Here is an 11,844-nt window from a genome sequence, read left to right on the forward strand (position 1 = left end):
GAGCCAGCCGGTCACTCCCAGCCATAGGACCCCAGACAAAAACCTCGGCCCGTTTCCCTGGAAAACAAAAGTAAGCTGCCCCGCTTCTGGATGGCAGATTGTAGGACGCATTTGTTACTATCAAACCCGCCCGACTTGGCACTGGTGCCACCACTGGTCTGGGAACCATCCTGCGTATCGTGGATTCTAAAGAGCCAGCCGGCCACTCCCAGCCACAGGCACCCATACACAAACAACGGCACTTTTCCCTGGAAAACAAAACTCGCCTGCCAACTTTTTGATGGCAGATTGCAGGAGCCACTTGGTACTATCAAACCAGCCCAACTTGGCACTGCTGCCACCATGGGTCTGGTCACCATCCTGCCTATCGTAGCTTTTCAGGAGCCAGCCGGTCACTCCCAGCCATAGGCCCCCAGACAAAAACCTCGGCCCGTTTCCCTGGCAAACAAAAGTAAGCTGCCCCGATTCTGGATGGCAGATTGCAGGATCCACTTGGTACTATCAAACCAGCCCATCTTGGCACTGGTGCCACGACAAGTCTGGGAACCATCCTGCGTATCGTGGATTCTAATGAACCAGCCGGCCACTCCCAGCCACAGGCCCCCAAACAAAAACAACGGCGCTTTTCCCTGGAAAACAAAACTCGCCTGCCAACTTTTTGATGGCAGATTGCAGGAGCCACTTGGTACCATCAAACCAGCCCAACTTGGCACTGGTGCCACCTTGGGTCTGGTCACCATCCTGCCTATCGTAGCTTTTCAGGAGCCAGCCGGTCACTCCCAGCCATAGGCCCCCAGACACAAACCTCGGCCCGTTTCCCTGGCAAACAAAAGTAAGCTGCCCCGCTTCTGGATGGCAGATTGCAGGAGCCACTTTGCACCATCAAACTATCCCGACTAGGCACTGGTGCCACCTTGGGTCTGGGAACCATCCTGCGTATGGTGGATTCTAAGGAGCCAGCCGGCCACTCCCAGCCACAGGCCCCTAAACACATCAACGGCGCTTTTCCCTGGAAAACAAAACTCGCCTGCCAAACTTTTGATGGCAGATTGCAGGAGCCACTTGGTACTATCAAACCAGCCCAACTTGGGACTGGTGCCACCATGGGTCTGGTCACCATCCTGGCTATCGTAGCTTTTCAGGAGCCAGCCGGTCACTCGCAGCCATAGGCCCCCAGACACAAACCTCGGCCCGTTTCCCTGGCAAACAAAAGTAAGCTGCCCTGCTTCTGGATGGCAGATTGCAGGAACCACTTGGTACTATCAAACCAGCAAAACTTGGCACTGGTGCCACCTTGGGTCTGGATACCATGGTGCGTATCGTGGATTCTAAGGAGCCAGCCGGCCACTCCCAGCCACAGGCCCCCAAACAAAAACAACGGCGCTTTTCCCTGGAAAACAAAACTCGCCTACCAACGTTTTGATGGCAGATTGCAGGAGCCACTTGGTACTATCAAACCAGCCCAACTTGGCACTGGTGCCACCATGGGTCTGGTCACCATCCTGCCTATCGTAACTTTTCAGGAGCCAGCCGGTCACTCCCAGCCATAGGCCCCCAGACACAAAGCTCGGCCCGTTTCCCTGGCAAAGGAAATTAAGCTGCCCCGTTTCTGGATGAGAGATTGCAGGAGCCACTTGGTACTATCAAACCAGCCCGACTTGGCACTGGTGCCACCTCTGGTCTGGGAACCATCCTGCGTATCGTGGATTCTAAGGAGCCAGTCGGCCACTCCCAGCCACAGGCCCCCAAACACAAACAACGGCCCGTTTCCGTGGCAAACAAAAGTAAGCTGCCCCGCTTCTGGATGGCAGATTGCAGGAGCCACTTGGTACTATCAAACCAGCCTGACTTGGCACTGGTGCCACCTCTGGTCTGGGAACCATCCTGCGTATTGTGGTTTCTAAGGAGCCAGCCGGCCACTCCCAGCCACAGGCCCCCAAACACAAACAACGGCGCTTTTCCCTGGAAAACAAAACTCGCCTGCCAACGTTTTGATGGCAGATTGCAGGAGCCACTTGGTACTATCAAACCAGCCCAACTTGGCACTGGTGCCACCATGGGTCTTGTCACCATCCTGCCTATCGTAGCTTTCAGGAGCCAGCCGGTCACTGCCTGCCATAGGCCCCGAGACACAAACCTCGGCCCGTTTCCCTGGCAAACAAAAGTAAGCTGCCCCGCTTCTGGATGGCAGATTGCAGGAGCCACTTGGTACTATCAAACCAGCCCGACTTGGCACTGGTGCCACCTCTGGTCTGGGAACCATCCTGCGTATCGTGGATTTTATGGAGCCAGCCGGTCAGTCCCAGCCATAGGCCCCCAAACACAAACAACGATCCGTTTCCCTGGCAAACAAAAGTAAGCTGCCCCGCTTCTGGATGGCAGATTGCAGGAACCACTTGGTAGTATCAAACCAGCCCAACTTGGCACTGGTGCCACCTCTGGTCTGGGAACCATGCTGCGTATCGTGGTTTCTAAGGAGCCAGCCGGCCACTCCCAACCATAGACCCCCAGAAACAAACCTCGGCCCGTTTCCCTGGAAAACAAAAGTAAGCTACCCCGATTCTGGATGGCAGATTGCAGGAGCCACTTGGTACTATCAAATCAGCCCAACTTGGCACTGGTGCCACCATGGGTCTGGTAAACATCCTGCCTATCGTAGCTTTTCAGGAGCCAGCCGGCCACTCTCAGCCATATGCCCCCAAAAACAAACCACGGCCCTTTTCTCTGGCAAACAAAACTCAACTGCCCCTCTTCTGGATGGCAAATTTTAGGACGCACTTTGTACTACGAAAACCGCCCGACGTGGCACTGGTGCCACCTTGTGTCAGGGAACCATCCTGCATATCGAGCTTTTTAAGGAGCCAGCCGGCCACGCCCAGCCATAAACCCCCAAAAACAAACCACGGACCATTTCTCTTGGAAACAAAAATCCGCTGCCCCGCGTCTGTATGGCAGATTGCAGGAGCCACTTTGCACCATCAAACCAGCCCGACTTGGCACTGGTGCCACCTTGGGTCTGGGAACAATCCTGCATATCGTGGATTCTAAGGAGCCAGCCGGCCACTCCCAGCCACAGGCCCCCAAACACAAACAACGGCGCTTTTCCCTGGAAAACAAAATTCGCCTGCCAACTTTTTGATGGCAGATTGCAGGAGCCACTTGGTACTATCAAATCATCCCAACTTGGCACTGGTGCCACTATGGGTCTGGGAACCATCCTGCCTATTGTAGCATTTCAGGAGCCAGCCGGTCACTCCCAGCCATAGGCCCCCAGACACAAACCTCGGACCGTTTCCCTGGCAAACAAAATTAAGCTGCCCCGATTCTGGATGGCAGATTGCAGGAGCCACTTGGTTGTGTCAAACCAGCCCGACTTGGCACTGGTGCCACCTTGGGTCTGGGAACCATCCTGCGTATCGTGGATTCTAAGCAGCCACCCGGCCACTCTGAGCCACAGGCCCCCAAACAAAAACTACGGTGCTTTTCCCTGGAAAACAAAACTCGCCTGCCAACTTTTTGATGGCAGATTGCAGGAGCCACTTGGTACTATCAAACCAGCCCAACTTGGCACTGGTGCCACGTCTGGTCTGGGAACCATCCTGCCTATCGTAGCTTTTCAGGAGCCAGCCGGTCACTCCCAGCCATAGACCCCCATACACAAACCTCGGCCCGTTTCCCTGGCAAACAAAAGTAAGCTGCCCCGCTTTTGGATGGCAGATTGCAGGAGCCACGTTGCACCATCAAACCAGCCCCACTTGGCACTGGTGCCACCTTGGGTCTGGGAACAAGTTGGGCTGGTTTGATAGTACCAAGTGGCTCCTGCAATCTGCCATCCAGAAGCGGGACAGCTTACTTTTGTTTCCCAGGGAAACGGGCCGAGGTATTTGTCTGGGGGCCTATGGCTGGGAGTGACCGGCTGACTACTGAAAAGCTACGATAGGCAGGATGGTTACCAGACTCATGGTGCCACCAGTGCCAAGTCGGGCTGCTTTGATAATACTAAATAGCTCCTGCAATCTGCCATCCAGACGCGGGGCAGCGGATTTTTGTTTGCTGGAGAAAAGTTCCGTGGTTTTTTTTTTGGGGGTATATGACTGGACGTGGCCGGCTGGCTCCTTAAAAAGCTCTATACGCAGGATTGTTCCCTGACCCAAGGTGGCATCAGTGCCAAGTCGGGCTGTTTTCGTAGTACCAAGTGCGTCCTGCAATTTGCCATCCAGAAGCGGGGCAGCCTACTTTTGTTTGCCAGGGAAACGTGCCGAGGTATTTGTCTGGGGGCCTATGGCTGGGAGTGAGCGGCTGGCTCCTGAAAAGCTACGATAGGCAGGATGGTGACCAGACCCATGGTGGCACCAGTGCCAAGTTGGGCTGGTTTGATAGTACCAAGTGGCTCCTGCAATCTGCCATCAAGAAGTTGGCAGGCGAGTTTTGTTTTCCAGGGAAAAGCGCCGTTGTTTTTGTTTAGAGGCCTGTGGCTGGGAGTGGCCGCCTGTCCTCGTAGAATCTACGTTACGCAGCATGGTTCCCAGAGCCAAGGTGGCACCAGGGCCAAGTCGGGCTGGTTTGTAAGTACCAAGTGCATCCTGCAATCTGCCATCCAAAAGCGGGGCAGCTTACTTTTGTTTTCCAGGGAAACGGGCCGAGGTTTGTGTCCGGGGGCCTATGGCAGGGAGTGACCGGCTGGCTCCTGAAAAGCTACGATAGGCAGGATGTTTACCAGACCCATGGTGGCACCAGTGCCAAGTCGGGCTGATTTGATAGTACCAAGTGGCTCCTGCAATCTGCCATCCAGAATCGGGGTAACTTACTTTTGTTTTCCAGGGAAACAGGCCGAGGTTTGTGTCTGGGGGTCTATGGCTGGGAGTGACCGGCTGGCTCCTGAAAAGCTACAATAGGCAGGATGGTTCCCAGACCAGAGGTGGCACCAGTGCCAAGTTGGGCTGGTTTGATAGTACCAAGTGGCTCCTGCAATCTGCCATCAAAAAATTGGCAGGCGAGTTTTGTTTTCCAGGGAAAAGCGCCGTTGTTTGTGTTTGGGGGCCTGTGGCTCAGAGTGGCCGGGTGGCTGCTTAGAATCCACGTTACGCAGGATGGTTCCCAGACCCAAGGTGGCACCAGTGCCAAGTCGGGCTGGTTTGACACAACCAAGTGGCTCCTGCAATCTGCCATCCAGAATCGGGGCAGCTTAATTTTGTTTGCCAGGGAAACGGTCCGAGGTTTGTGTCTGGGGGCCTATGGCTGGGAGTGACCGGCTGGCTCCTGAAATGCTACAATAGGCAGGATGGTTCCCAGACCCATAGTGGCACCAGTGCCAAGTTGGGATGATTTGATAGTACCAAGTGGCTCCTGCAATCTGCCATCAAAAAGCTGGCAGGCGAATTTTGTTTTCCAGGGAAAAGCGCCGTTGTTTGTGTTTGGGGGCCTGTGGCAGGGAGTGGCCGGCTGGCTCCTTAGAATCCACGATATGCAGGATTGTTCCCAGACCCAAGGTGGCACCAGTGCCAAGTCGGGCTGGTTTGATGGTGCAAAGTGGCTCCTGCAATCTGCCATACAGACGCGGGGCAGCGGATTTTTGTTTCCAAGAGAAATGGTCCGTGGTTTGTTTTTGGGGGTATATGGCTGGGCGTGGCCGGCTGGCTCCTTAAAAAGCTCGATATGCAGGATGGTTCCCTGACACAAGGTGGCACCAGTGCCACGTCGGGCGGTTTTCGTAGTACAAAGTGCGTCCTAAAATTTGCCATCCAGAAGAGGGGCAGTTGAGTTTTGTTTGCCAGAGAAAAGGGCCGTGGTTTGTTTTTGGGGCATATGGCTGAGAGTGGCCGGCTGGCCCCTGAAAATCCACGATAGGCAGGATGGTTCCCAGACCAGAGGTGTCACCAGTGCCAAGTCGGGCTGGTTTGATAGTACTAAGTAGCTCCTGCAATCTGCCATGCAGAAGCGGGGCAGCTTACTTTTGTTTGCCAGGGAAACGGGCCGAGGTTTGTGTCTGGGGGCCTATGGCTGGGAGTGACCGGCTGGCTCCTGAAAAGCTACGATAGGCAGGATGGTGACCAGACCCATGGTGGCAGCAGTGCCAAGTTGGGCTGGTTTGATAGTACCAAGTGGCTCCTGCAATCTGCCATCAAAAAGTTGGCAGGCGAGTTTTGTTTTCCAGGGAAAAGCGCCGTTGTTTGTGTTTGGGGGCCTGTGGCTGGGAGTGGCCAGCTGGCTCCTTAGAACCCACGATACGCAGGATGGTTCCCAGACCTGAGTTGGCACCAGTGCCAAGTTGGGCTGGTTTGATAGTACCAAGTGGCTCCTGCAATCTGCCATCCAGAAGCGGGGTAGCTTACTTTTGTTTGCCAGGGAAACGGGCCGAAATATTTGTCTGGGGGCCTCTGGCTGGGGGTGGCTGGCTGGCTCCTGAAAAGCTACGATAGGCAGGATGGTGACCAGACCCATGGTGGCACCAGTGCCAAGTTGGGCTGGTTTGATAATACCAAGTGGCTCCTGCAATCTGCCATCAAATGTTTGGCAGGCGAGTTTTGTTTTCCAGGGAAAAGCACCGTTGTGTGTGTTTTGGGGCCTGTGGCTGGGAGTGGCCAGCTGGCTCCTTTGAATCCACGATACGCAGGATGGTTCCCAGACCCAAGGTGGCATCAGTGCCAAGTCGGGCTGTTTTGTTAGTACCAAGTGGTTCCTGCAATCTGCCATCCAGAAGCGGGGCAGCTGAATTTTGTTTGCCAGAGAAAAAGGCTGTTGTTTGTGTTTCGGGGCCTGTGGCTGGCAGTGGCCGGCTGGCTCCTGAAAATCCATGATACGCAGCATGGTTCCCAGACCCAAGGTGGCATCAGTGCCAAGTAGGGCTGGTTTCATAGTACCCAGTGGCTCCTGCAATCTGCCATCCAGAAGAGGGGCAGTTGAGTTTTGTTTTCCAGAGAAAAGGGCCGTGGTTTGTGTTTGGGGCCTATGGCTGAGAGTGACCGGCTGGCCCCTGAAAATCCACGATAGGAAGGATGGTTCCCAGATCCAAGGTGGCAGCAGTGCCATGTTGTGCTGGTGTGATAGTCCCAAGTGGCTCCTGCAATCTGCCATCCAGAAGCGGGGCAGCTGAATTTTGTTTGCCAGACAAAAAGTCTGTGGTTTGTGTTTGGGGGCCTGTGGCTGGGAGTGGCCGGCTGGCTCCTGAAAATCCATGATACGCAGCATGGTTCCCAGACCCAAGGTGGCACCAGTGCCAAGTGGGGCTGGTTTCACAGTGTCAAGTGCCTCCTGCAATCTCCCATCCAGAAGCGGGGCAGCTGAGTTTTGTTTGCCTGTGAAACGGGCCGTTGTTTTTAATTGGGGTCTGTGGCCGAGAGTGTTCGGCTGGCTCCTGACAACCCACAATACGCAGGATGGTTCCCAGACCCAAGGTGGCACCAGTGCCAAGTCGGGCTGGTTTGATAGTACCAAGTGGCTCCTGCAATCTGCCATCCAGAAGCAGTGCAGTTGAGTTTTGTTTGCCAGAGAAAAGGGCCGTGGGTTGTGTTTGGGGGCATATGGCTGGGAGCGGCCGGCTGTCTCATTAAAAAGATCGATACGCAGGATGGTTCCCAGACCCAAGGGGGCACCAGTGCCAAGTCGGGCTGTTTTTATAGTACCAAGTGCGTCCTGCAATTTGCCATCCAGAAGAGGGGCAGTTGAGTTTTGTTTGCCAGAGAATAGCGCCGTTGTTTGTGTTTGGGGGCTTGTGGCTCGTAGTGGCCGACTGGCGCCTTAGAATCTGTGTTACGCAGCATGGTTCCCAGACCCAAGGTGGCACCAGTGCCAAGTTGGGCTGGTTTGATAGTACCAAGTGGCTCCTGCAATCTGCCATCCAGAAGCGGGGTAGCTTACTTTTGTTTGCCAGGGAAACGGGCCGAGGTTTGTGACTGGGGACCTATGGCTGGGAGTGACCGGCTGGCTCCTGGAAAGCTACAATAGGCAGGATGGTTACCAGACCCATGGTGGCACCAGTGCCAAGTTGGGCTGGTTTGATAGTACCAAGTGGCTCCTGCAATCTGCCATCAAAAAGTTGGCAGGCGAGTTTTGTTTTCCAGGGAAAAGCGCCGTTGTTTGTGTTTGGGGGCCTGTGGCTGGGAGTGGCCAGCTGGCTCCTTAGAACCCACGATACGCAGGATGGTTCCCAGACCTGAGTTGGCACCAGTGCCAAGTTGGGCTGGTTTGATAGTACCAAGTGGCTCCTGCAATCTGCCATCCAGAAGCGGGGCAGCTTACTTTTGTTTGCCAGGGAAACGGGCCGAAATATTTGTCTGGGGGCCTCTGGCTGGGGGTGGCTGGCTGGCTCCTGAAAAGCTACGATAGGCAGGATGGTGACCAGACCCATGGTGGCACCAGTGCCAAGTTGGGCTGGTTTGATAATACCAAGTGGCTCCTGCAATCTGCCATCAAAAGTTTGGCAGGCGAGTTTTGTTTTCCAGGGAAAAGCACCGTTGTGTGTGTTTTGGGGCCTGTGGCTGGGAGTGGCCAGCTGGCTCCTTTGAATCCACGATACGCAGGATGGTTCCCAGACCCAAGGTGGCATCAGTGCCAAGTCGGGCTGGTTTGTTAGTACCAAGTGGTTCCTGCAATCTGCCATCCAGAAGCGGGGCAGCTGAATTTTGTTTGCCAGAGAAAAAGGCTGTTGTTTGTGTTTCGGGGCCTGTGGCTGGCAGTGGCCGGCTGGCTCCTGAAAATCCATGATACGCAGCATGGTTCCCAGACCCAAGGTGGCATCAGTGCCAAGTAGGGCTGGTTTCATAGTACCCAGTGGCTCCTGCAATCTGCCATCCAGAAGAGGGGCAGTTGAGTTTTGTTTTCCAGAGAAAAGGGCCGTGGTTTGTGTTTGGGGCCTATGGCTGAGAGTGACCGGCTGGCCCCTGAAAATCCACGATAGGAAGGATGGTTCCCAGATCCAAGGTGGCACCAGTGCCAAGTTTTGCTGGTTTGATACTACCAAGTGCGTCCTGCAATCTGCCATCCAGAAGCGGGGCAGCTTAATTTTGTTTGCCAGGGAAACGGGCCGTGGGTTTTGTTTGGGGGCATATAGCTGAGAGTGGCCGGCTGGCTCCTGAAAATCCACGCTAGGCAGCATGGTTCCCAGATGCAATGTGGCACCAGTGCCAAGTCGGGCTGGTTTGATGGTGCAAAGTGGCTCCTGCAATCTGCCATCCAGAAGCGAGGCAGCTGATTTTTGTTTGCCAGAGGAAAATTCCGTGGATTGTTTTTGGGGGCATATTGCTGGGAGTGGCCGGCTGGCTCCTTAAAATGCTCGATACGCATGATGGTTCCCAGGCCCAAGGTGTCACCACTACCAAGTCGGCCTGCGGTTTTAGTATCAAGTTCATCCTGCAATTTGCCATCCAGAAGAGGGGCAGTTGAGTTTTGTTTGCCAGAGAAACGGGCCGAGGTTTCTGTTTGGGGACATATGGCTGAGAGTGGCCGGCTGGACCCTGAATATCCACGATACAGAGCATGGTTCCCAGATCCAAGGTGGCACCAGTGCCAAGTCGGGCTGGTTTGATAGTACCAAGTGTCTCCTGCAATCTGCCATCCAGAAGCAGGGCAGCTTACTTTTGTTTGCCAGAGAAATAGGCCTAGGTTTTTGTTTGGGGGCCTGTGGCTAGGAGTGGCCGGCTGGCTCCTTAGAATCCACGATACGCAGGATGGTTCCCAGACCCAAGGTGGCACCAGTGCCAAGTCGGGCTGGTTTGATTACACCAAGTGCCTCCTGCAATCTCCCATCCAGAAGCGGGGCAGCTGAGTTTTGTTTGCCTGTGAAACGGGCCGTTGTTTTTAATTGGGGTCTGTGGCCGAGAGTGTTCGGCTGGCTCCTGACAACCCACAATACGCAGGATGGTTCCCAGACCCAAGGTGGCACCAGTGCCAAGTCGGGCTGGTTTGATAGTACCAAGTGGCTCCTGCAATCTGCCATCCAGAAGCGGTGCAGTTGAGTTTTGTTTGCCAGAGAAAAGGGCCGTGGGTTGTGTTTGGGGGCATATGGCTGGGAGTGGCCGGCTGTCTCAGTAAAAAGATCGATACGCAGGATGGTTCCCAGACCCAAGGGGGCACCAGTGCCAAGTCGGGCTGTTTTTATAGTACCAAGTGCGTCCTGCAGTTTGCCATCCAGAAGAGGGGCAGTTGAGTTTTGTTTTCCAGAGAATAGCGCCGTTGTTTGTGTTTGGGGGCTTGTGGCTCGTAGTGGCCGACTGGCGCCTTAGAATCTGTGTTACGCAGCATGGTTCCCAGACCCAAGGTGGCACCAGTGCCAAGTTGGGCTGGTTTGATAGTACCAAGTGGCTCCTGCAATCTGCCATCCAGAAGCGGGGTAGCTTACTTTTGTTCGCCAGGGAAACGGGCCGAGGTTTGTGACTGGGGACCTATGGCTGGGAGTGACCGGCTGGCTCCTGGAAAGCTACAATAGGCAGGATGGTTACCAGACCCATGGTGGCACCAGTGCCAAGTTGGGCTGGTTTGATAGTACCAAGTGGCTCCTGCAATCTGCCATCAAAAAGTTGGCAGGCGAGTTTTGTTTTCCAGGGAAAAGCGACATTGTTTGTATTTGGGGGCCTGTGGCTGGGAGTGACCGGCTGGCTCCTTTGAACCCACGATACGCAGGATGGTTCCCAGACCCAAGGTGGCACCAGTGCCAAGTTTTGCTGGTTTGATACTACCAAGTGCGTCCTGCAATCTGCCATCCAGAAGCGGGGCAGCTTAGTTTTGTTTGCCAGGGAAACGGGCCGTGGGTTTTGTTTGGGGGTATATAGCTGAGAGTGGCCGGCTGGCTCCTGAAAATCCACGCTAGGCAGCATGGTTCCCAGATGCAATGTGGCACCAGTGCCAAGTCGGGCTGGTTTGATGGTGCAAAGTGGCTCCTGCAATCTGCCATCCAGAAGCGAGGCAGCTGATTTTTGTTTGCCAGAGGAAAATTCCGTGGATTGTTTTTGGGGGCATATTGCTGGGAGTGGCCGGCTGGCTCCTTAAAATGCTCGATACGCATGATGGTTCACAGGCCCAAGGTGTCACCACTACCAAGTCGGCCTGCGGTTTTAGTATCAAGTTCATCCTGCAATTTGCCATCCAGAAGAGGGGCAGTTGAGTTTTGTTTGCCAGAGAAACGGGCCGAGGTTTCTGTTTGGGGACATATGGCTGAGAGTGGCCGGCTGGCCCCTGAATATCCACGATACAGAGCATGGTTCCCAGATCCAAGGTGGCACCAGTGCCAAGTCGGGCTGGTTTGATAGTACCAAGTGTCTCCTGCAATCTGCCATCCAGAAGCAGGGCAGCTTACTTTTGTTTGCCAGAGAAATAGGCCTAGGTTTTTGTTTGGGGGCCTGTGGCTAGGAGTGGCCGGCTGGCTCCTTAGAATCCACGATACGCAGGATGGTTCCCAGACCCAAGGTGGCACCAGTGCCAAGTCGGGCTGGTTTGATTACACCAAGTGCCTCCTGCAATCTCCCATCCAGAAGCGGGGCAGCTGAGTTTTGTTTGCCTGTGAAACGGGCCGTTGTTTTTAATTGGGGTCTGTGGCCGAGAGTGTTCGGCTGGCTCCTGACAACCCACAATACGCAGGATGGTTCCCAGACCCAAGGTGGCACCAGTGCCAAGTCGGGCTGGTTTGATAGTACCAAGTGGCTCCTGCAATCTGCCATCCAGAAGCGGTGCAGTTGAGTTTTGTTTGCCAGAGAAAAGGGCCGTGGGTTGTGTTTGGGGGCATATGGCTGGGAGTGGCCGGCTGTCTCATTAAAAAGATCGATACGCAGGATGGTTCCCAGACCCAAGGGGGCACCAGTGCCAAGTCGGGCTGTTTTTATAGTACCAAGTGCGTCCTGCAATTTGCCATCC

This window comes from Melospiza melodia, chromosome 3 (assembly GCF_035770615.1).
Source record: "Melospiza melodia melodia isolate bMelMel2 chromosome 3, bMelMel2.pri, whole genome shotgun sequence".
Classification (NCBI taxonomy): Eukaryota; Metazoa; Chordata; class Aves; order Passeriformes; family Passerellidae; genus Melospiza; species Melospiza melodia.